At 35.6% G+C, this 27,104-nt stretch overlaps 1 long non-coding RNA gene across 1 annotated transcript; it reads right to left on the bottom strand.

The window, feature by feature from the left end:
* Window positions 1-20,189: 20,189 nt before the first annotated feature.
* Window positions 20,190-20,752, bottom strand: LOC144997975 (uncharacterized). Its single transcript, XR_013660041.1, has 2 exons — window positions 20,662-20,752; window positions 20,190-20,585 (listed from the first exon to the last, which is right to left on the bottom strand). It is a non-coding gene; the product is annotated as an uncharacterized LOC144997975 (long non-coding RNA).
* Between the last annotated feature and the right edge of the window lie 6,352 nt (window positions 20,753-27,104).

Genomic DNA, 27,104 nt, shown 5'->3' on the forward strand with positions numbered 1-27,104 from the left:
GCCCGAATTTGTAGGTTTTATAATATGATTATTAAACCACTATGTTAAATTCCTAGAAGATAAAGTTAGATTAATTTGAGTCGGGACTTTATGATTTGGTTGGAAACTTTTGGTTTTAGTTCAAATCCGTTGATTTTTGTTGTTGTTTGCTTGAATTAGTTGCACATATTGCTTGTATGTGTACCGATTAGTAAACCCGAAGCCGCAAAAGGTCAAATTTGAGAAAAATTTTGGGCTTAAATCGGGATATATTATCATTGTTCATAGAGCACGTGACACACCTTCCTTGTGTGCGCTGTCCATCTTCGTGATGTGAGTGACACACCTTCCTGGTGCATGGTATGCTTCTTTCAGTTGTTCAAAATTTTTTCCTTTTATTTTTACATTAATTGTTTGTTTTTCTCAGGATCCATGTTGCAGTGAGGTGGTAGACAGTGATCGGGCCAGTATCCGATTAACTGACCAATGCATTTGTTTCTTCAATTTCGGCGGTGATTCCTGATGATGTTCTGAATAATTATATCTCATAGATGACCAAGTTGTTGTTCAAGCATGTCAGCATACCCAAGGAACTATAGAGGGGTCTCGTAGGCGATTTGGGTCTGACAGCGCAGTTAGAGTCATATCTCATTCATGTATTTCGCGACGTGATAGGTGCTGAGGCTTTTGTCTGTCAAGTTTAACATCGTATCATTGGGATATGAGAGACCATATTTTAGGATCTCTGTTAGCAGTTCTTTTCTACAGTATGGTTTGACAAGGATTCTAGGATTAGAATGATCAGTCGGTTTTTACCTTCCGATTGGGAGGGGTGTTAAGTTCTTTCAGCATCATAGAGTTTGGGCGATTGTTAGGGATTTACACGGAAAATGAGACATCCATCCCTTATTTTATTCCTTTTCTAAATGGTTGCATTCTTTCATAACAAAACGGGTATGATCTGATGACTATTTGGGTTCATGCCAATGGTACTTATATGGCTAGAGGGCCAACGAGGGGGGCTTCAGGTCTCCTATTATTAGGTTGATTTATAGTCTTGTCACCTCCATCATTTGTCTCTACAAATAGAGTGACAAGGTGTCAATAGGCAACGTATTATTTATGTGGTGTCTAATTCATCTAGAGGTTTGCGTCAACCTCCCTTGTACACTCGCAATATACCACTTTAGTCTAGCTGTGGCATCCTCGACAGGGCGTAAGATATGCGGGATCACTTTTTTAGCCGTATGGTCCGTTCCTATGGTACTGATACAAGTGAGATGGACGAGTTTACTCCTAGAGACTTGTATGATAGGGCTCTAAGGAAGATGTGCGTGGTTAAGCACAGAGATGATAGGATTTTGAGGATTCTGATTGATAATCCGGTTGCGCCTCTTCGATAGGTAGAGCATAATCCTGCACCGCATAGACAATAGTGTGCCATACATGATCCATTAGGGGCCGGAGCCTAAGATCGAACTTTATTATTTGGCAACATACATAGAGACTATGAGGAGGGGTCAACTGGAGTTGTAGAGGGAAAAACATGAGCTTCATAGAGGACATCAATGGGTGATTGGTGCTCTAGGTTATATGATTAGCCTCGATGGTTCTGATTATCCATTATTCTCAATGTCAGGAGATGGAGCCGGTACGTATGGGATCCATCATGGTGATGGCAATGATAATAAGTGTAACACCCATCTTCTAGAATGGATCATTGTATGGCATAAAGGATTCAAAGGCATGGTTTTTGAGGAAAATCATATGTCACAACATGAAAAGAAGGCTATCACAACGTAACATACCAAATATAAGAATGCATTTCTAAATTAATGCCACGACATGACAATAGAATGGTCACGACATGATGATAGTTGCAGCCCAAGCACATTTTCTTTAGGGTTTCCTTTATAGAGAACCTCTTGGCAAGCTTGAAGATTTCATTTGAGCCATTTTTGGACAATTTTAAGTGTTCAAGATCGATGTTTTATGTCATTGAGTCAATTTTAGACTCGTTTGACCTTGGCGATCTTGATGTCAAAGATGCCAAGTAAGTTGAAAATATTGGGAGGCATTAACTATCAACACTTGCAAATCAAATAAATGTTGGGAACTTGTATTAATCACACCATAAAATTCGTGTGTACAAATGAGAGGGGGAAGAGCCCTTTTTATAGGTTTCCATATAATACAAACAGTCATGGAAAACAAAGGGAGAAGTAAACTAAAATACATGAAATAAAGGGACACATTTTAGAAGCTAGCCAGCTAGTAGGCTGGACTGGACTCAACTAAGCACAACCGGAACATTTAGGTTTTGGTCTGTAACACCCTCCCCCACTCAATTTCACAACATCCCTGTCATGTCTTCCTCGTAGCTTCGAATTACATCTTTAAATTTCCATAAAGCATCCTCTCGTTCCCAACTTGTCTCGCCTTCTTCCTCACCTTTCCATCGAACCAAGTATTCCTTGTTGCTTGGTACCCCTCATTTCTAAACTACCGAATCATACAAAATGCAATGTACTTCTTTGTCAAAATGTGTTTGGATTGTATTATGGGCTCTCTTTGACATGTTTCGATTTGGATGTTCCTCGTCTCCATGATACCGTTTCAACAAACTCACATGTACTACCGGGTGCATTTTGAGTAGTGATGGTAGCTCTCGTTGGTAGGCCACCGAACCAATCTTCTTTACAAAGGGAAAAAGTCCTTCATACTTCCTAATGAGACTCTTGTGCAAGGATCTTAATTATTCGAAATGGTTTGGAAGAAGTTTCAGCATGACCAAGTCTCCGACTTGGAATTCAACGTTTCTTCACTTTGCATCTGCCCATTTCTTCATTTTCTTTCTAGCCTTGTCGATGTAAGCCTGAGCTTCATCAGCTTCTACATGTTATTCCTTCACCAAAATTTAATGATGATGGTTTGTTTCCTGAATAAGGGATCGTCAATGCATCAAGAGTGAGAGGTTGTTGTCCAGTCATAATCTGGAACGGGCTTCTTCCGATGGACTCGTTTTTCTGAAGATTAAAGGAGAATTGGGCAATATCCAACAGCTTTGCCCAATATTTTTGGTGTGCGCTCATATAGTGTTTGAGGTACATCTCTAATAAGGCATTGACATGTTCGGTTTGGCCATCACTTTGAGCATGGAAGTTGGTTGAGAAGTTCAAATTTGTTCCTAAGAGTTTGAACAGTTCTTGGTAGAATTTCCATGTGAACTGTGGATCACGGTCATTGTTAATGTTACCTGGAATTCCCCAAAGATTTACTGTATTCTTATATTGCATCTAAACCACTTCATCCACTTTACATTCTGTCGTGACGGGAATAAATGTTGTATATTTGCTTAATCAATCCACTACCACCATTATTGCCCCCAAACCCCTCTAGTTTTGGAAGAGCAACTATGAAATCCATCGAGACACTATCCCAAGGCCTTTCAGCAATTGGAAGACGTTCCAAGAGTCCTATGGGTCATTTTTGTCCACCTTTATCGTATTGGAAAACAAAACATGCCTTCACATATGCTTCAATGTCGTCCTGGATGTGTGGCCAATAGTGGTGTTGCTAGACAAGAGCAAGAGTTTGGTACATTGCGGGGTGACCAGCCCACAATGAATCATGACATTCTTTCATTATTGCACAACATAAATTCTTCCACACGGGAAGATATATTTGATTCCCCATAATGTATAGTAGTTAATCTTCTAGCTTAAACCTTCGCATCTTTCCCTCTTTTGCCAGCTTCTCCAAATTGCTTGGGGCCAGTTCGTTATTCATTACTTCTTTCAACTATTCAATTAGTCCTGCTGGGGTTTGAGTAGACAAGATCCCTGCTAATTCTGCCTTCCGACAAAGTGTATCAGCAATAACATTCATTCTTCCAGGGTTGTACTTTAGATCATAATCAATTTCTGCTAGGAAATCCTAGCATCGGGCCTGTTTCAGAATTAGGCATTTTTGTGTTTGGAAATAGCTTGTAGCGATGTTTTCGGTCTTGATCACAAACCGAATCCCCAATAGGTAGTGTCTCCAAGTGCATAAGAAATGGTCATGATCACAAATCGACTCCCTAACAAGTAGTGTATCCAAGTGCGTAAGTAATGTATGACATCAATCATCTCTTTCTCTTGGACTGTGTATCATCTTTCTATTTTGTTTATTTTGCGACTTTCATATGCAATCAGATGTCCTCCTAAGCATCAGTATGAACTTCATAAGGGATTGTGTAATCGGTCCAATTCCACTTCTTATTCTTCTTTAGCAATTTTGTTAAAAGAGTCACTAAAATGGAGTACCCTTGGATGAACCTTTGATAGTAGTTTACCAAACCAAGAAAGAAACGTAGTTTAGGTACTTTTGGGGGCCTTCCGTTCTTGTATGATATTTATCTTTATAGGGTCCATCATTAGTTTCCCTTCCCGGATGCGATGTCCGATGAATTCTACTTCTTCCTATGTAAAGGAACACTTTTGAGGGTTGGTTGTAACCTGAATCCATGAGTTCTTTAAGTTGTCTCCAAAGTGTTGCTTATTCCGAAAGGTACATCGGGTAAGGGCTAATTGCAGGGGGTTTCGCTCCAGGTTCTAGTTCAATTTGGTGGTATATTTCTCTTCGAGGAGGAAAGTGTTTTGTCAATTCTGCAGGCATCAGATCTTCGTACTCCTTCAATACATATTGGATCAACATTGGCAAGTCCCTTGGTGGGCGGCTGTCATGTTCTTCAAGTGTTTCCCAAATCGATGCAACATAACACAAGCCTTCTCCCTCTCCTTTCTTAAATTTTAATGCCGACAGCAATGGTGTGATTTCTTTGGCTCCTTTCAACCGTGTCAGTTGGATGAGGCCCTTATCAAGAAAAATACACGATCTCACATAAGGAATTAGGAATATTTGAGCTTTTCGGAAGAAGGAGAAGCCCAAAACAACCCTGATCCATTATGGTAATGGTAAAAGTTAGAATAGCTGGCTAATTATCAATACACACCTTAATATTAGATGTCCCAAAAATCTTCTTAGCTCCCAAGTTGACACCTTTGATTGTACCACTTCCTGGGAGACAATGAACGCCAAGTCTTTTTTCCTCTTTTGTATCTAGAAACTTTTGGGATGCTCTGGTGTCCACAAGAGCTACCGATTCCTTCCCATTCATTGACACATCCACAAATTGAAGACTTTCACTTTGTATGCCTCTTTTGATAGAAGTTTTATCAGCTGGAAGATGCCTTATTATTCCTAAATCTTCTTGTGTCTCCATCTTTTCGGGCCTTTGTTCACCATATTCACCACTAATGCATTCATAGCCTTCCGGTTGGGGCATTCCCGTGTCCAACGGGGTCCATCACAAATGAAACTTGGCTTGTTTGGTGCTTTCTGTGGGTCACGTTTAAATTGATTGTTGAACTTAGGAATACAATCCTTCAATCTTCGAATTTCCTCGAGGCTTTCTTATCTCCTCCTGGATTTGCAGCAGGGGCGTTTCTTTGTGTGGTCATGTAATCTAGCAATGATTATGTCATCGATATCACCTCATCCAAGGTCTGGAAATTCCTCCGGTCTAGCTCAGCCTTACCCCAACCATGTAACCCATCTTTACAGTAGAAAAAGGTTTCTCTATCTGGAAGATCTTCGATTCCCAACATGATAGTGGTGAATTATTTTATGTAACCGGAAATAGTGCCTCCTTGACACAACTGTCTCGGTTTCCCCCATGGCTTCTTCAATGACATTATGTGGGAAAAAAAATTCTTCCTCAGCTCAACTTTGAACCGATCCCAAGTGTCAATGGTGTTGGTCCCCTTCTCTTATTTAGTGTACTTCCTCCTCCACCAAATTCGGGCAGATTCATGTAGAAATTTTGGGGCGTTTCTGATCTTCGAGGCATCATCGACTATGTCACTTGCATCAAGTACTGCTCTAATCCAAACAAAAAAATTTTGACCGTAACAACATTTTGAGTTCTATTATACATATCAAGTTTGGGGATTTTGATGCTAGGGCTAACACAATGGCTTCCGAGTTCGCCCAACATCAACAATCATCTCTTGGCTTCTCACTTCAGCACTACCATTTATTCTCTGATAACATGGATTTCTTCTCCCATAGACTTCTTATGGGCCAACAATTCTTCATAAATGGAACCAAGATCCTGTTTAAACTCGATAGTTACATCATCGATCAAAATCTAGGCAACATGTTCCAGGTCAGCATTCGTTACAGTCAACTCCTTGATCTTCTCATACATATCACCAATCTGAGCCTGCATGCGTTCTATAAGAGACTCGAGGTTAATAACGCGGGTCTAGACAGTTTCACCATAGTTGTTGGGAAGAATAGGAAGTGCCTGAATTTTCTTTGAAACTTGGATCTTTCTGTCTTCGTCTTCTCAACTTCCCTGCCATGATCATCAAGTTTTTCGAGGGTACTAATGGATCATTCGCTTGCCATCGTGTTGCAAAACTTCAGAGGAGCACCTATGATAAATCTTCTACTCTAATATCACCTATCACGGAGTCAATTTCAGGCCCATGCAACCTTGGTGATCTTGTTGTCAAAGACACCAAGTAAGTCAGAAATATCACGAGATGTTAACTAGCAACACATGTAAATCAAAGAAATGATGGGAACTTGTATTGATTTCACTATAAAACTCATGTGTAAAAATGAGAGGGGGAATAACCCTTTTATAGGCTTCCCTAGAATATAAACAGTCATGGAAAACAAAGGGACAAGTAAACTAAAAGACAGGAAATCAAGGGACACATTCAAGAAGCCAACCAACTAGTAGGCTGGACCGGACTCAACTAAGCACAACCAGACCATCTAGGTTTTGGGCTATAACATTTATGCTACATGTTTCTAGATCTAGGCTCCTTGTCCCTTTTTCTTCATGTTATGGAATTTTGGATGGAAGGTTTCCATAATGTTCAAAACTTTATGGGTCCATATGGTCCCTTGAGGGTTATATATGTTGGATCTAAAGTTTGGCTAAGTTTTGAAGTCATATATGTGATTGTGGTTCCATTTTTCATCATTTTAACCTAACATGAGCTTGACCTTGACCGTTCACTTTTGGCATGGATTTACTTTAGGTCAAAACTTAACTCTAATATTGTAGTCATACGTTTAGAATCCTAAACACATAAGGTTGTCAGATCCAGTCGGCAACAGACCATAGATCCTAACAAATAATAACATACAACACATAAAATCATTTTAGGCATATTTCCTAAAATAAACTAGTGCTTGTGTCTAAAATATACAAGACACTCATCTCACAATCATTCCTTAGCATTCTAAGTTTAAGTCTAGAAATCCTACAAATTCCTAGTTCGCTTAAACTAGTGCTTTGATACCAACTGTGACATCCTCATTTTCACGGCAAAAACAAAAACGATTTTGTTTATGCTTTATAAAAATCAGAGTATCTCTTTTAATAAAAATGTTGCGAAATTTGATCCTAGTAAAACATGTCAATGGGTTTTTAGAGTACACCCCGGGTTTATCTCATTTATTGAAAGTATTTCGAGAGTCCGCTCGCAATACATGTCAATGGGTTTTTAGAGTACACCGGTGAACACATCGTTCACAACACCTACATGTTGCGAGCCTGCTAGTGTTCTACTGGAATGTTTAGAATAGTCTGTGGTTGTCATCCATACTCTGCTAGATGACGGGGCCAACATTTGGGAACAAGGCTTCTCACATCGGCCACCTCTCACCCTTACCTCAGGGTCTATATCACCTCTCAACTCAACATCCAACTCATATTTCATCTACCCATGTTTTACCCAACATATTACGTAGATATTAATACATATATAGTTTAAATCGTATAAAACTTGTATAAAATCGTTCATCTAGCATAGATAGCAAGTATACAGATAATATGCACACATAGCACATAGTTTATATAAAATATTCCATATCTATGTGTAAAATGAAAGTAACTATGCACTCACAGTACGTAGTTTATATTAAATACTTCATATATATGTGTAACACGAAATGGATCATGCACTCACTTGAAAAGGTGGTGACTCGACACTCAGACATCACTTCGTTACTCTTAACACAATTTTCCTTTGACAAAACCTAGTATCATTACCACTAGAGTTTAGTCTAATATTCACCGAGAATAATTAATAGTCTAGCTATTAAGGGTGCAAATGAGCCGAGCCGAGCCCGAGCCTGGTCAGGCTCGGCTCGGGCTCGTTTAAGTTATACATGGCTCGAGCTCGAGCTCGGCTCGATTCGAGCTTTCTTTTACTGAGCTCTGCTCGGGCTCGTAAAGAATTATACAAGCTCGGCTCGGGCTCGGGCTCAGCTCGTTTTTCGTTTGATGTGCCTAAATAAGTGTAAGCTCGACTCAAGCTCGTTAAGAAGCTCGTTTACTAATACCCGAAATCCATAATTTTCCAAATATGTTTTATTTTAATATATGAAAATAATAATAAATTATATTATATAAAGGCTCGTTTAGGCTCGCGAGCCTAATCGAGCTTAGTGACATTGGCTCGAGCTCGAGCTCGTTTAAACCGATTTCGAGTCGAGCTTTTAACGATCCGATCCCGAGTAGCTCGCGAGTAGCTTAGCTCGTTTGCACCCCTACTAGCTATTATTACTATTATATAAGCGTTAAACAATACTCTTCACCCACTATGTATAGACAGGGGCCAGACGTCAAACACTGTAGGGCATGACCATTTTGGCATATAGCACTTCTGAAATCCAACAACCCTATGCAGCCCCTTAAACCAGATTCCCCTTACCGCGAGTGGTTAAAAAGATGTTATAAGGACACTTATATAACTCATAATAATAGCCTAAATAATAATTATAAGGTCCTAATAAGATTACTATATTAAAACATAAGTTATACTAAAGGTAGGTTAGGTGTAGCTCACTTACAGCGGGTTTTTCTCAAAATCGGGCTTCGCTGGAGCAGCGTTTCCAAGCCGAAGTTTCGTGCTAGGGAGGTTCCTTAAGTTTCCCTTCTCAGAGCCGTCGGGCGCTCCATGACTTCCTTCTCGTGCTAGGGAGGTTCCCTAGACTTAGGAGGGGTTTAAGGAAGCTAGAGAGAAGTTGAGAGAGAAAGAAAGATTATGGTGTGAAGAAATTATAAAGAGTTCATCTCTTATTTATAGGAGTTTTATCATAGAGTAGTCCCTAAGTTTCGTCTGTATCTTCCGCGTACGAGCTCCGTTAGCTACATTATTTATATCCACACGTTGGTATTTACGAGTACTACAACTTTCATTTAGACCCTATCGACTAATTCTCATTCTATCCCAGATTTACAAAAACTATATCGTATTTATCGTGCTTGGAGAGTATAGACTAACCTTCGTGCATATCTTTCTGATACGAGCTCCGTTTTTGACGTTATTTATATCCATGTGTTGGTATTTATGAGTACTAAAACTTTCATTTAGACACTGTTGGCTAATTTTCATTCTATCTCGGATTTACAAAACTGTATCGAATTCGTCGCACTCGAAGAGTAGAGACTAAGTTTCGTCCATATCTTTCGCATACGAGCTCCGTTTTCGACTGACTTTTTATCGTTGAACTCCTATTAACGATATTTTCATTTCTTGTTTAGAATATTTTGGCTGAAAATCGACCGATCTAAAATTCGAATTTTCAGGTTGTGCACTATTATGCTAAATCTTAGAAAAATCATAACTTCCTCATACGAAGTCAGATTTGGGTGTTCTTTTTATGGACGCTCTCGGTTTAACATATTTTATGACTTTCGTTTAGATTACTAAGGCCAAAAATTCCTCTATCGTAAATTCATTTTTTACGTTTCCCGGTGCTGTGCCGGTTTTGTCGTGAAAGTTCGATAATCCATAACTTTTTCGTTATAACTCGTATTTCGGAGTTCCTTATATATTCGGAATCCTTGTTTCAACCATTAGAATTTTATGTAAAGATATTGGGTTTATCTCATACTTTAATTTTGACGCTTATTTTTATTCTTTATTTATTATACATTTATAATTAAGTGTAAAGCACATAAAGAGTTACAACAGCTGACCTACATTATTACATCATCTACAAATGCTTAGCCCCAAAACACGGGCATTACACCCTTGGACCATCTCCAACCGTACTTTATTTTCTACCCCATTTTTTACCTCAAAAAATATATTTATAGAAATATTCCATTTTTATAATTTATATATATTATCAAATACACCCCTCTACTAATTAGATTTTAACAAATATATATTATATTTTTTCATTACAAAAGTATTACAAATTTTATTATCATAAATAAAATGTTTATATATAATAAATTTAAAATTAATTATTACGTTTTTATAAATAATTATTAAAAAAATAAGATTATATTTAGAATAAATATATTAAGACCACGGTCATATTTGATTACTTTATTTTATAAATTATATTACCATGTTTTAAGCCTTTAGTATACATTTAATTTTTTATATGAATTCGATAAATAAATATTAAACTCTATATTTATGATTATTTAATATAAATTAGTATATAACATGATATTATAAATATTAAATATTATATTTAAATTATAATTAGTAGATAAAATAAACTGAAAATATATAAAATAAAAATAAGAAGGACTAAAATTGGCAATCGAAACTTTAATTCTATTTTTAGAGATATGAATAATATTCCTTCAAATACAGGGAAGTATTATTCATATCTCACCAAAAATGGAGATGGAAATAGGATAGGTTTTAAAAAGAATAAGAAAAGAAATGGTGAAAAAATAGAGTTTGGCAACCCACCCCCAAACTCCACTTTTTTTTCCTCTATTCTTTTTCAATCCTTTCTTATTTTCATTTTCATTTTTAGAGATATGAATAATATTCCTTATATTTAGGGGAATATTATATATATATATATATATATATATATATATATATATATATATATATATATATATATATATATATATATATATATATATATATATATTTCAAAAAATAAAGTTGAAGTTTTAGTTGCCTATTTTAGTCCTTCTTTTTTTATTTTATACATTTTTAGTTTATTTTTATCTACTAATTATAATTTAAATGAAATATTTAATATTTGTAATATTATGTTATATATTAATTTATATTAATTAATCATAAATATAGATTTTAATATTTATTTATCAAACTCTTATAAAAATTAAATATATATATATATATATATATATATATATATATATATATATATATATATATATATATATATATATATATATATATATATACACTAAAGATTTGAACGCGATAACATAATTTATAAAATGTAGTAATCGAATATAATCGTGATCTTGATATATTTATTATAAATATAATATAATCTTATTTATTTAATAATTATTTATGATAAATTAATAACTAGTTTAAAATTATTATATATACATATTTTATTTATGATAATATATATTCTAATATTATTGTATTTAAAAAATATAATATATATTTGTTAAAAACTAATTAGTATATATATATATATATATATATATATATATATATATATATATATATATATATATATATATAAAGTTATAAAAATAAAATATTTTATAAATAAAATTGGAACTTAAAGGAAACAAATATTTGCAATCAAACCTACCCAACCATTTCTAAATAGCAACAAAATTTTGACTCGATATTACATACAGTAACCACAAAAAATATAGGGATATATACAGTAAAGTCCCAATATTTTCATCGATTTGACAAGAAAGTTCTAAACTTTATTTTTTTGACAGTAAATTCCAAATTACCGGCACTTTTTAACACTTTTACCCTTTTTTCCCGGTTAGCCGGTAATTAGGACTTTTTTGTCAACAAAATAAAGTTTAGGACTTTCTTGTCAAATCGTCAATTAAGACTTTACTGTCAAAAAAATAAAGTTTAGGACTTTTTTATCAAATCGTTGAAAATATTAGGACTTTAGTGTATATATACTTTTTTTGGTTAGAAATTTAAAGGTATGATACTCTTTAAGCATAAGAGTTATTAAAACATTCTCTAATCAGTTAGATCCTATTGAAATCTTTTACGTTTGCTTCTTGTTAAATCGTTTTTTTAATCTCAACAAACCGACATTGAAAAAAATTGAGATAATCAAGAAAAAAAGAAATAACCAGGGTTGTGTTGGCTTTTTTCCAGTCTCAAAAATGAAGAAATTAGAAACCTAAAAAGACGAAAGTGTCCTGGCCTTATACAAACACAAACAACACATGTCTAGTCAAAAGGGTGTGAATGCGGAGATTGGAAAGAAAGGCAATTTCATTTTTTTCGGTTTCTAATTTCTCCATTTTTGGGGCTGCAAAAAGCCAACACAACCCTGGTTATTTCTTTCTTTCTTGATTATCTCAATTTTTTTCAATATCGGTTTGTTGAGATTAAAAAAACGATTTAATAAGAAGCAAACGTAAAAGATTTCAATAGGATCTAACTGATTAGAGAATGTTTCAATAACTCTTATGCTTAAAGAGTATCATACCATTAAATTTCTAACCAAAAAAAGTATATATACACTAAAGTCCTAATATTTTCAACGATTTAACAAAAAAGTCATAAACTTTATTTTTTTGACAGTAAAATCCTAGTTGGCGATTTGATAAGAAAATCATAAACTTTATTTTGTTGACAAAAAAATCCTAATTACCGGCTAACCGGGAAAAAATGGTAAAAGTGTCAAAAAGTGCTGATAATTTGGATTTACTGTAAAAAAAATAAAGTTTAGAACTTTCTTATCAAATCGATGAAAATATTGGGATATTGGGATTTTACTGTATATATCCCAAAAATATATGTTTTCATTAAAATTAGAATTCTATTTGGCACTCGAATTTCATTCATAACGAAGGAGAAGTACAAGGCGTTAACGGAGAAGAAGAAGCTCCATTGTTACTGTTCGTATCACTACCAGAAGTCCCCAGCGACCGAACATCTTTCAGACACACAGAAACAGCCTCCGCCGGCAGCTTCTTCATAGGCGTTAACGGCGGTGTAACCACCACCTTCGAAGATATTTCCTCTCTCTCGTCATCGCCGGAGGACTCTTCCGTTCCCAACCGAGAAGGCGACGAGTCCGGCGTCTCAAAGGGAGTATCATCATCTTCCATCGTTTTCCCCCTTCTCCTTTCACCATCAAAAACCGGATTAGAAATGTAAACCAATGGAGACCCATTTCGGATTTCCATCTTATCTTGGCGTTGGGCTCCGCCGGAATCTTGATTTTCTGGTGAGTGGGTCTGAGTGGGTTGCGTTTCTATGTCGTAGCTAGCATCTGCAGGGTAAAGGAAGCTATCAAGGGTTGAATGAGAATGAGAATGAGCATGAGAATGTATAGATGGGTTGTCGACGGTGGTGGTGGCATTGGGAGTTGTAAATTGACGGCGGCGGTTGCGGTGGAGTTGGAGGAAAGGCGAACAATAGAGCTCAGCTAAGAGAAGCAAAATCAAGCCCAAAACCATCGCCAGACTGACCACCAGAACCAAAGTTAACAAGATTATGAGATTTGAAGTACCCTTCATCTCTCTCTCTTACTGTGTGACTGTGTGATTTGAAGTTTGAAGTGAAAGAAATGAAGAGTGTGATACCTTCTGCAATTATACAAATAAATGGCAGATCACTTCAGGCCAATTCTTTTGGCGGGAAAAAGGGGGCCATTTTGACTGGCTAAACAGTGGGTGGGAGGCTTTCCAAAGAGTTGTCAACATTTTTTTAAACCGGGTATTAATTTATTGAGGTTTGTCTTCACAATAATTTTTTTCAAATACATAATAATTGTGTTTTACAATGTTGTACTGTACAACTTAATAATGCATAAAGTGTTGTGTATGATAAAAAAAATATTGTGTACGGATCACTTCCTAAAAGAAAATATTTTTAAGATTTGAGGGAGTGCGAGGGAAGCTTCCCTCACTTTTTGTGGGTCATATTGTCTTTTTCCTCACCTAAAACCTAATTAATGGTTGGAAAGGGCTTCCCTCAATATTTTTTTTTAAATAAAATCAATTGATTTTTATGATTTATAATTTTCAAAATAAAAATAACCAAAATATTTAATTAAAAAGAAAATGCATTTCATTAATTAAAATAAAAATTACAATAAACCTAAAATTTTAAAAAACTAGAAAACTAAAAAAAACACAAACAAAAAATCAAACAAACCAACGACGTACGGGAAATATTTTTTCAGAATTTTTTTTCCTCTTCTTCATCACGAGCTCGAGAATCGGTCCCGAGAGATGATCAATGTTTTCCATCAGAAACTTCATATCCTTCATTTCTTGTCTCTCCGCCCGCTCCTTCTTCCTTGCTTCTTCTTTTTCTTTATCGAACGCCAAACGTTCGGAGAAATTAAGATTATATCGATCAAACGATATTGTTATTTTTCGCATTTCGTCGAGGTCCAACATGAAATCCGATGCACCCGAAGAGGTCTATTTTCCCTTCCTCTTTGCTTTGTCTCTACCTGTAACGACCCAATTTTCACGTCCGAAAATTTCGTTTTAAAATATTACTTTAGAAAACATTAATAAATAAAAACATTGTTTGATCACACCATAACACATCGTAAACCATGTTTTTAAAAGTCAAACCATACATCCCATCAAAATATCAGAGTACAATCCCAGTGAATCTCGTAAATGCGGAAACCAGAGTGTGTGCATGATGTGCCGTTACCGCGCCGGCTCCTTCCCCTTCGGTGAAGAGGTACCTGAAAACAAAACTGTAAATGTAAGCACAAAGCTTAGTGAGTTCCCCCAACGTACCACATACCATACAAACACATAACATACGTACTGCCAGGCTATTCTGGGGTGCCTGACTACCCGGTACGGCCATTCTGGGGTGCCGACCTACCCATACGGCCATTCTGGGGTGCCGTCCTACCCGTGTCAAGCCATTCTGGGGTGCTGACTACCCATCGGTCCTAACAACCGATCCTCGGGGACTGGTCCCCTCCTGCTACCTCTATCGCATAACATAACAGGCCAACACACAAACATATCATCACATACTATCAGACGTTTCTGGGGTGTCTGACTACCCTGCGGTCCTAACAACCGAACTCTATTACTGTCGCATATAATGTACCATGATAGCATATAACATATCAGGTAGTAGCAAACCTAGATGATATCACAAAGACAATCATCTATCATACGTCTCCTACTGGTGGGCCGGCATTGTGGCCTTAGACCCACCACTACTGGAAGGTAACTCACCTCAAAGTAACTGTTGAACTGATCGGGAACTAACTGACTGCTGCTGCTCCGGAAATCCTCCGGCTGCAATTCCCACAACATACTCAATCAAACACTGCTAACTGTCCTTTAGGTAAAATGACCATTTTACCTCTGGTCTAGCTCTGAGTCAAAGTCAGAGTCAACTTTCAGTTGACCCGACTCGCCGAGTTGGCTCTCCAACTCGTCGAGTCACTATCAGACGATTGTCCTGAGTCCCTGTTTCTACTCGTCGAGTTAGGCTATGACTCGACGAGTTCATCTTCTAAACTGACGTTCAACCTCTTCATCCTACTCGCCGAGTTGTATGAACAACTCGTCGAGTTCATCTTCATCCGAAGAACACTTATGCTAAGACTCGCCGAGTTGTATGAACAACTCGCCGAGTCTGTTCTTGGTCTATAAAGATTGCCTTGGACTCACCGAGTCAGGGCATTGACTCGCCGAGTCCTATCATGGGTGAGTTCAGCTTCTAACTCACCGAGTCACCCCCTGTGACTCACGGCTCAACTCGATACATCATAAAGGGACCAATTCAGTGACTCGCGACCAGACTCGTCGAGTCACATATACGACTCGCTGAGTCGCATCCATGCATCCATCAAATACACCGATTTGCTCGATTCCAGTCCATATCAATCACAGATCTGGGCTTCTAGGACACAAATCGCACATAAAGTTTCTAACTTTACGTGTAGATATTCACCAATATGAATTTTAGGGCTCAAAGTGCACCAAAAGAGGTAGATCTAGGGCTTTCATGCAATATGACCCCATAAAGGCATTAGATCCAAGCTCCAAGGACTAAATCATGCCTAGATCTAAAGGCTAACAACTTATTACAACCCACAAAGCACAAACAAGCTTGTGGAAAAGCTCAAGGAGGACTTCTATGAAGCTAAAAGAGATTACAAGCTTGAAAACAGAGGGGAAACGAGCTATACCTCAAGGAAAACGTTGAGATGACACAAAGATGCCTGGCCTCCTTCTCCTCTTCTTGATCTACTCTTCTTTCTCCTCAAAATCTTCAAGAACACACCAAAACACTTCAATCTCTCAAGGAAATAAGGGTATAAACGATGTTGGGAGTTCTGGGGGTGAATGGGGGCGAGTTTGGGGCGGAATGAGGGTTTAAATAGGGTGCAAACCCTTGAAATTTAGGGTTTCATCCAGCAGCGGTGACTCGCCGAGTCCGGGATATGGACTCGCCGAGTCGCCAACTTAAACATGTCCTGAGTCTCGTCCCTACTCGGCGAGTCGGACCTATGCCTCGCCGAGTCCAAGGCTAAAATAGGGAAATACTCAAATAAAATTCACATACTGGAAACCAAGTGCTACACTACCCATCGGGCGGACAATTTCTTCTAGCTCGAGTTCGTCTTCCTAATTTAAATCTAGACCAACCTGAGCATCAAATGAAGTTGTGTAACCACTAGAGTCCGTTTTCGTTCGCTTTGATTGTTGGACTCCAAAAATAAAATCTTGCTCGTATTTTATCCACTTAGGACATCGGACCAATAATTTCCAACAATTGTGCCACTTGAATGGTTTTCTGATTTCCTCAAGTAAAATTCCAAAGCTTCTTGAAGTCTTTCTTCGTCTCATTCGCCGTTTTTTCATTGGGTTTTTAGGTTGTTGTACAACCCGCTTATTTTTGAAAGCCCATTTGTTATTTCTCGAAACCTCGAATTTAGTTAATGTTTCTTACGGTAGTCGTCACCTTTTTCTAGCTCCTCTCGAAACCGTTCTAAAATGCAAAACAAAAAATGGTCTCCTGGTTGTGCGTTTCCTTGAATCGAATCCTTAAAAATGTCAACCCAAGTTTTGACCAAAACTAGTTCTTCTTGTGGAAGCCATGATGTCCACTTTTGTCCTCCCGGTTATGCGACACCCTCGCAGGCTTGTTTTTTCCCTTTACGTCTTTGTGGGGGTGGTGTGGGTTAAGTATCGGGAACCATCTCTTCTTCTTCCGAGTTATCCAACTCATCGACAAGTTGGCGTTGTTGTTGGGTTTGGGTTTGAGTTTGGGGTTGGGTGGGTTGAGGTTGATTTGGCGATTGTTGATCTGAAAAAACAACAATGTTTGAAAATATTTGTGGCGTAACATTTGGAACTTGGATCGGGTAATATTATCCAACATTTTGGTATTGAAATTATAGTGAGGATTGAATAGGAGTATCGAGTTGGGGCGATAAACTCCTTGTGGTGATGAATCTATAGCAAAATGTTTAAAGTAGGGATGTTTAAATTCGAACCATGATTTTTTTTCTTCGATCGGAAATTAGGGTTTGATTGTCAGTATCCTTTTTTTAGAAGAAAATAGAGAGAATATAGGATTTGTTTGAATGTTGATTGAAGGTAATAGTTGGGTATTTATAGGTGTTTAAAAATGTAAAAAAAAAAAAAAAAAAAAAAAAAAAAAAAGTTTAAATGCATATATCCGTTAGTAAAAAAAAAGAATTTTTTTTACCGTTAATCAACGGCTATTTCAAAAAAAAAAAATGCTCCGGCCCATGATCGACGGAGAGAGAACGCGTGATATCTTCCCCTCTCTGGTTCCCGCATCACCGTCTCTCACACCGACGGTCTGGTGTTCCATCGTGCGGGAAGGCTCTCGCTCCCTCTTCCTGCAATGATTTCGTCCAGCCTAAGCGATAAGATATTTTGGTGTTTAATGGATAACCAAATTATTTGACGGCATTTATATGGACTTGTGGATTTTAACTAGATTAAAAGATGTTGTGTAAATGAATTTAAAGAATTTACATTGAAAGTAGTATAAGAGTTGAATATGATGATGAATAGGATTGAATAAGAATTGAATGGAGTGTGGATGATAACATGGAGTAGAGTTGAATGGAGGAATTAATGATCATTTGATCATTGAATAGTTCAACAGAAAGAATAAAATGATTATTATAATTGAATGTTTTTAATGGGTTGTGGGTGGTATTATATAAATGTTTAATGGATGATGTGACAAACTATTAACATTTATAAAGTTCAATGAATTGTGGATGCTATTATTGGAAACTTTTATCATTTACCTATTTAAACATGAGAGAATTACCTATAAGATACTTTCTTTGTAAAATTAACTCTTTTATTCTATAAAACGACAAGAGTATAGGTTGTTTGGCAAAACTAGTTAAACGCTGAAAATTATAGTTTTTGTTTGTTATATTAGTGTTTCAAAAAAATAGTTAGAGTTTTTGAAATGTATAAAATTATATAAAATGATAATTATATTACAAGATAAATATATAAATATATATTTTTAAGAAAATTATGAAACTTGATTTTAAAAACTCAATAATTATTTTTTAAACGTTACATGAAATAGATTTGTTTAAACTAAAAGCTAAAATATTGTACTGTCAAACGAAATTTTTTTTATAAATCGACCGTTTTATTTAAATCAATAATAGTATTTTACTTTTGGGATAAGATCAAAAATATTATGTTATTTGTGTCCACAAAATTTATTATGTTTTCCGATTTTTATTAACTTAATGTTTCGCCTGATAAGGCAAAAGAAAAACAAATAATAAAAAACAAAACCGTTGCATAGCTTACGTGGTACTAAAATAAGTACATGTAAACATTTATATTTAAATTATAGAGCTTATTATATGGAACAATAGTTACCCTTTCTGGATATTCATGGTATTCAGCAGATACATTTTTTTGTAAATAGCCAATGTCATTTAATCATTTTGGTTCCACTAGGGTGTCAAGAAAACCCGAACCTAATTTATTTGATCCGATCCAAACCCAATTAAGATAATTAGGATAGGGTTTAATATGGTTAGCACTCTTAATCGGGTTATTCGGGTAGACCTGACTAACCCGAATTGTTATTAGGGTCAGTTTTAGGGTTATTTTTTCCAAAACAATTTGGGTTTCGGGTCAACCCGAATAATCCGATTAAAAATTAATTACCAAAACTTTTTTTATTGCATTGAATCACATGAGTTCAAGATTCCATGAGATTTTATGACACATACATATTTCTAATTTAGAAAAACCAGATAGTAAAATTATTGTGTATATATGTATATATAACTTCTATTCCTCTTTATACAGTACGGTTGTGTTGTAACAGTTTTACCAATTTTATCCACCGGTTATATTACTAATGTAGTAAAAGAAACTCAAAAAATTCTTATATTATACCAAATTTATATTTTAATTAAGTCCTTATACATGTGGATTATGTATTAAGATGACACAACATAAATTCATCTTACATTTCAACTTCAACCCGACTAACATTTCAACCTCAACCCGACTAACCTGATTAACCGACTCATATAACCCAAAACCCGATCAGGTTGACCTAATTAACAACCTTAGTTCCACATAGGCTACACAACTGGTTTTTCTTGCATTATACAACTGTGAATCATTAAACTATTTAAAATAGGAAAATATAATGGTTTTAACGAACATAAAAATAATATAAAACCTATTTTTTTAAGCATTGGAGATTTTGAGGATAATATAATGGGTTTTCTAAGTTTTTTTTTTATTATTATTATTTTTGTACAACTTTTAACAATAATGACCTGGACATTATAGAAAAACCAACTAAAAATCTAAAAGTAAAAATCAACCAACAGAAAATATAGTAAGAATCACGTCCAAATGTCATGTGTTAGATATGCAGGCATTAATTTGTAAAAAATAATAACACCCAATCAAAATGTTGACATGTCAACAAATGCTAACTGGCTACCTGTATGCCACGTCACTCATAGCTGCAAGTGTAGTGAAATGAGAGTAGGATGAATTAAAAATCAAAGTACACGTCGCTATAACACTTCCTAAATAAGTTGCTATTTCAGTGTGTGAATAACTAGTGTTCATTATTTCCCTACAACAATAGCTTAGCATTTGATGTGCGAAATTAATAAAAAGTAATCCACAGTTTTCAAATGCTCCGGTGTTCAATATTTTAGTTCAACCATACGAATAATCAAGTGTTATAAAAAACAAAACACTTTGTTTTCAACCTTAGCAGTTGATGTGCAAAATAAGCACCAGGAGTTCGATAACTCAGTTCTAAAAAGCGTGTGTAAATAGCATGACAAATCTACAAACCTAAGTGTATTCTCTACAATAAACAACTCAAGAAATTAATAATAAAATTAAAGAAGATATTGTTGTCATCAAGGAATCGACCATGATGAACAAACCGCCCAAGAATGGTGTTTTGAGGAAGAATACCGCTGCGGTAAAGGATGGTTGTGACTGATGCCGCCGGTTCTTCCACCATCATCACCACCAGCCTCACTAGCGGTTGCACCACCAAACCAGTTATCGACTGGCCACCACAAGATATCTAACAAATTATTCAAGAATCAGAACCATTATATGATTTAATTGGCAAACAAAATTGCAAATTATATTAAGCTTACCATGTTCAATGAAGGAGAAAAAAAATAAGATTGAAGTTTGTTTCTTCTTGTTTACTCTTATTTTTATGTCGTGGTTTTGGAGGAGGGAAGGTTGGTGGAGTAGTTGAGTTTGTAAATAAATAATATACCACCAGAACTTCAAAGTTCAAACCGAAGAGTACTATTCATGGGTCAATAAGGAAATATAGATGTCACACTTAGTGTGTTTGGGATTCGAAAGAACCTTATTAGCTTTTTAAAAACCTAATAAATTAAAAAAATATTTGTATATTTAAAAATACTTTTTAAAACAGTTAAAAAAAATTATAGGACAAAATAATCTTTTAAAAAGTTGAAAAATCCTATATTTTTATTTTTTTTTAACCATTTTATTCCTAAAAAACAGTTTTTCTTATCCAAACATTTTTTAAAAACATTTTTTTCTAAAAATCATAAGCTAATAAGCTTAAAAATCACTTATATGATAAAAAAAGTTAACCCAAACACACCCTTAATGTTACATATTGACACATTAAACTTTAGGGGTGCAGACTCACTAAACTATGTAAAATATCATATTAACCCGATAAATTTGTTATGGTTGTTTTAAAAGGTCATTCATATTTTTATTGTTTTGCTTTTTAGGACCATGAACTTTGTTTTGAACCCTTAACTCATTATAGGAGGTTGTAATGTCATCTAAAGACATATTTAATACACTTGGATCCTACAAGTAACTAGTCAAGATGAGATTTCCCAAAAAAGTCAATCCACTAACTTTCTTTACATACAAGTCAAAATTAACACCAAAATGTTGATCAAGCATTTCCATCATCTTCTCGACACCATACATTTCTACATCAAAACCTTCATCCATTATATATTAGATTCCATATATTTGAAGCTTCAACCAAATTACTGATGTCCCAAAGCCCACGATGACAATGAGTAGGGGTAAAGATGAAAGCATAGACGATGATGAATAGGAACAAACGAGTAAAACCCAGAAATATTTTTTTATATTAAATTAATTATCATCATATCCAGAAATCAAATGTTTGAAACTCAACAATCACCTAAGGCTGTTTGAAACCCAAAAGTCATAGCAAAAATCAAATGTTTGAAACTTAAAAATCGCCTAAGGCTATTTGATCCTTATTTACAGGAAATTGAAGGTTTGTGGTGAAAACCCAGAACCCACAACAATGGTTTTTGGAGAAAAATCTAGATCTAAAATGCTGGTGTGCTAGAAAATTAAAGATTACATTTCCTCTTCCTCTTCTTATCGATTTCCACCTCACCATTATTACTCTCTGCTTTTTGCCACAATTTACACCTCCTATTCCCCTGATTTGAGCGAGCTCTATCGTAACCAGCAAAATTCTCTTTTGACACAGAAAAACGTAAGTACCCTCGGACAATATAACGTGCACTGAAGTACATACCAGAACTCCTAAAGACTTAATACGTAAAAAAGGAAAAGCTTTCATCGTATTCATCATCAAAAGCTCATTTGAAGCAAGAATGCATGAAGAACAAAATGGGTACAGATGCAAATTTTGTAACAAAATCATCATTTGTCTCTTCTGTAACAATTTTAGAGGCCAAAGAGGTTGTCATCCAACTGATTTCCTCATATGATGATATGTGCAAGAGAAAGGAGAATGGCGATGTGGGTTTGCAAACATAAACTAGCAAAATTCATCAAATTCAAAGTGTGATTAGGTACGTGTATAACAATAAAGTTGTGAGAAAATGATACATTATTGCAGCTGGAGCGTGTTTTGGGTCGAAAATGATCTCTAAATCATTAGGTCTCAAATACCATCTTTTCATTCTGTCAACATCTAAATCGTTCTTTGTAACAAAATCCCAAAGTAAATCGAACCCAGAAAAACGATTAGAAACAAGATGAAGAATAAGAAGGGAAAATGACACTGTAGCACATGAAAGTTTTGACATTTGGCTAATTTGGTCACTAAAGTTTTTTTGGTACATTAGACCACTAAACTCAACTTTTACCTTTTTAATTACACCATTATCCAAAAAATAAGTCAGTTTACTGGTTCCAATGCTTACGTGGCAGGGTGATTTGTGCAATAAGCTTACGTGGGATACTGATGTGTCGAAGAAGCTGACTCGTCCAACAACCCTTATTAATTGAAACCCTGAATCGGACCATTATTCAAATGTTTCTTACCCTTTTTTGAAAAGTCAAATCCTTTCCACCAACTCTTGCCATCCTCAAGAATAATGTCTTCGAGCTCATCCACTTCAAGGAATCAACTACAAGTGAGTCGTGTTCAAGTGCAAGAAGGGGTAAAGCTTCGTGATTGCGACATTCCAACTAAAGAATGAACATGTTGGAAGATAAGAAACCCTAGGAGGCATTTCTGGAATTTTCAAAACACTTTGGTAGGTCCCGATAATCCTGATCATGTTACCTTCATATTTTAGGGTTTTAACTGTAATGTTTCTTCGTGTAAAGCCAATCATATCATATTTGTATTTTGAAAAAAAAAACGTAGTTTTATTTTCTTCTTGAGGAATATTTGTGATCATGAATCAAACCCGTTTCGTTAGTACATTGAAGCCAGGTGATTTCCTTAATCTTTGTTGGGTATTTAATGTTGTGTCATTGGGCCTTTTACTTAATCGTTTTGTATTATCGAGTTGGGCCTATCCAGTTGTTATTAATTCTAGGGTTAGAGTATTTAAGATGCATACATGCATCGTATTTTAGTTAACTCTCATCTTTACGTTGTAACCCTAAACACGCCTCTACAATAGCAATTCTTCGTAGAGTTCTTATGAGGTGTGACTGTTAATCATTCGACATCTTTGATTGACCGTTGTGTTATTACTTTACTTGTTCAGAATCTAATCGATCATTAAGGCTTTATTCCTAACAATTGGTATCAGAGCAGGAGACTGTGTGATCTATACGCATCTCTTCTGTTTGTTGAGTTATTAGGGTTTCTGTTAATATAGGATCTTGTTTAGTCGTCTTTATTGTGTTTTTGACGGCTTACAGCGAAATCTTCCATTCAGAACGCGAAATCTAGTTTGTATGTGAATCCTAGTGAATGTTCGCACTGTCATTCTTGCAAATAAAAAAGGAACCTTGTTCAAAACCTTCTCTTTCAAAGAAGCCCATTGCGAAACCAAAATCTCATCCCACAAATGCATCACCCAAAGATGTCAAGGGAAAGGGAAAGTTAGTCTCGGATTCTGAAGCTCAAACCAAGAAATCGACTACTAACACTAAGAAAGTTAAGAGTGAATTCGTCAAGAATCAAGTCAAAAATAATCAAAACCAATCTGATTATAAAGAATTGAAAATGAAAAATAACAAAATAAAAGTTTTCACCATAACTAAGAAAGATGAAACCACATTAGTCAAATGAACTTATATGGTTGATCTAGCAATTGCTTTTCCTTTCTCTATAAAAAGCTCACAATGTCCCAATAAACTTTAGGTTCCTAAATCTGGTTGATTTTTCCAGGTCATTCGTAACAAGCAGTTCGACTCTGAATGGTATATCGATAATGGCTGCTCGCGTCACATGACAGGAAGGAAGGAGGAGCTACGAGAGTTTCGAGCTCTCAAAGATGGTGGAAATATGAAGTATGGAAACAACTCGTTTGGAAAGATCAAAGGCTATTGAATGATAACTAATGGAGAATTTTCGATTCGTAAAGTGGCATATGTTGAAGGTTTACAACACAATCTTATCGGTGTTTCGCAACTGGTTGTAGGGGCAGGCTTGAAAGTATCCTTTGACGATGAAGGATCCAAAATAATCGAAAAGAAAACAAAATTAGTTCTCTTAAAATCACAATGAAAAGGGGAAAATTTTCCTTTGAATCTAAACACGATAGGAGGGAAGCCAGTCATATACTTGCTTACGAAAGCTCACTCTGATGAAAGTTGGTTGTGGCATAGACGACTTTCGCACCTCAACTTCAAAGACATCAACAAGCTTGTTCTTGGTGATCATGTGCGAGGGCTTCCTCTCTTGAAATACGATAAGGATCATTTGTGTGTAGCCTGCGAAATTGGGAAGCAAAGCAGGAAAAGTCATCCAACCACAGTGAACACAAAAATCATTGAACCACTGGAACTTCTACATATCGACCTTTGTGGACCTTCTACAATTGAAAGTGTTGGTGGTAGTAAGTATATTCTCATTATAGTTGATGATTTTTCATGTTTCACTTGGGTGTATTTGTTGGATAAGGTGTCTAAGTCCATAACTATTTCTGGTATGTACTTGACCCGACAATGCATGATCCATTTGGGTTGCATGGCACCATGCATTGGATAAACTAAATGAGAGAAATAAAACTTATGGTTTAGTAATATATTATAAGTTTTGATATATTAATAATATTATTTAATTAGTTTGATCAAGAATTAATTTAGAATTAATTAAGTTATCAAAAGATAATTAATTAAATATATGGGTTGATTATGTAAATCATCCATAACTTATATAGTGGGCTAAGAGGATCCATGGATTATCAAGTTGGGTTCCACCCATAGGATACTCCATGGATGCTCGATGGAGTTAATCCATGGTTCATGGAAATGAAGAGTCATGTTACATTATGGTTTACCTAATGCACTAAGCTATCAATTGCGCGCTATAGCGTTTTGCGGAGGTCAGGAACCGCTATTTTCAACTTAGCGGTTTCATTTCGCGGTACCGCTATTAGCGGCGCTATTCACCGCTATTTCAATAACCGCTATAGCGGCGCTACGGGCGCCATTCCATTTTCGTTCACATTTTGGGTCATTTGGTTACTTTTTCAATGAAAAACTAGTTTTAATGATCTCACTACACTTTCATTTTAAAATGCCCAAAGAACTATCATAACTAAAAGCATTCAAAGCAACTACGTCTACCGACAACTCTCTTTCTCATCTCTCTCTGAACTCACGACAACTTGAACTGCTATGGTCGGACTCCATTAATGCTTTTTGTAAATCGAACCACACTTGTGAGGCTACGACTTGGGACTTAACTCTTTATATCAACCATGACCTACTAATATGATATTAAACACGAGCAATACAGTTAAACTCTATTTGACACTTTGACACTGCCTAGTTTCCATATTACCATAATAGAATATTATGTTATGTTTTTATATGACTTTTTAGGTTTATGATATTAATTCTATATAGACTTATAGTATTAATACTCAAATTTATATAACTTTTATATAAATATAATATAAAATTATAAATTATACGTAATATTAAAAAAACCGCTATATCACTGCTATACCACCGCGATAACCGCGATCTCAAATAGCGGCATGTGACCGCTATTGAAATTTTGACCGCGATAACTGCATAGCTAATGCAACATACTATATAAACCATGTGACATCTCCCAAAAAACGGTTATGCATGCATACTTGAGGGCTAGAGCCGATTAAGGGAAAGGGTCTCCAGCTAGTCGTTGAGGTTAGAAATGAGGCAACAGCTCTGGTTGTTTGCTTCGTTTTTTTTTATAGAAATCAATGGGTGTTTGTATTGGGTGTTTGAGTTTATTGTTTGACATGGGAAGAGCTTGAAGCACCGATTTCATAAAAGAATCCTAGCAGTTACTTCTCAAACCCTCCTCAACGAACTTAAATCTCCAAATCAAAACCATAAACTGAAGTGGAAAGAGGTAATGGCCATCGATTAAATCGTTGAAGAGGGGGGTGGCGGAGATGAGATGTGTTAGTGAAGGTGGAGTTAGGGTTCTGGCACTATAGTTATAGTTATGACGGACGGCTCTGGTGGTTTGGGTGATGTTTGGCTAGTAAGGAAAAAAAAGGACGATAAATGGTTTTGGGATGGAGAGAGAGAGAGAGAGAGAGAGAGGGAGAGAGAGAAAGAGAAGGAGGGAGGTTGGTTCGGAAGAGAGATACAAATTTTTTATTTTTCTTTTAATTATAAAAGTATTTAAATAAATAAAAAACTGAAAAAACAAAATCCAAGGGCAAAATCGTCATTACAAAAAAGTTTAAAGTAAATTTGACCAAAGTGGCAAGAAAATAAAAACCTTTAGACCATGAATGCTAGTACAAACCTATTTGGCCCAAAGTGGCAATTTCGACCTAACCACATAGACCATTCTTGCAATTTTATCATATAACAGTTGTAATTCATATTTAGATTCAAATAAATATAAAAAAAAGTGAGAAACCACTTATGAACCATATTCACACTTATTAAACTATGAATACCGACCATTTGACTAAAAATAGGCAGTGTGATATAATTGTAATAATACCAAATTATTGCAGTTATTAAAATTGTGGATTTAATGAATTCACAGTTATTAAACTGTATTCACTGATTCATTGTTTTGGTGGTTTTTACAGTTATACCGCTATGTTAACATGATGGTATGTATTTAGTATTTAGTAGTTGTAAATTTTATTCTTAAATGGTTTATAATAGA

The sequence above is a fragment of the Lactuca saligna genome, chromosome 5 (assembly GCF_052625555.1).
Source record: "Lactuca saligna cultivar CGN05327 chromosome 5, ASM5262555v1, whole genome shotgun sequence".
Classification (NCBI taxonomy): Eukaryota; Viridiplantae; Streptophyta; class Magnoliopsida; order Asterales; family Asteraceae; genus Lactuca; species Lactuca saligna.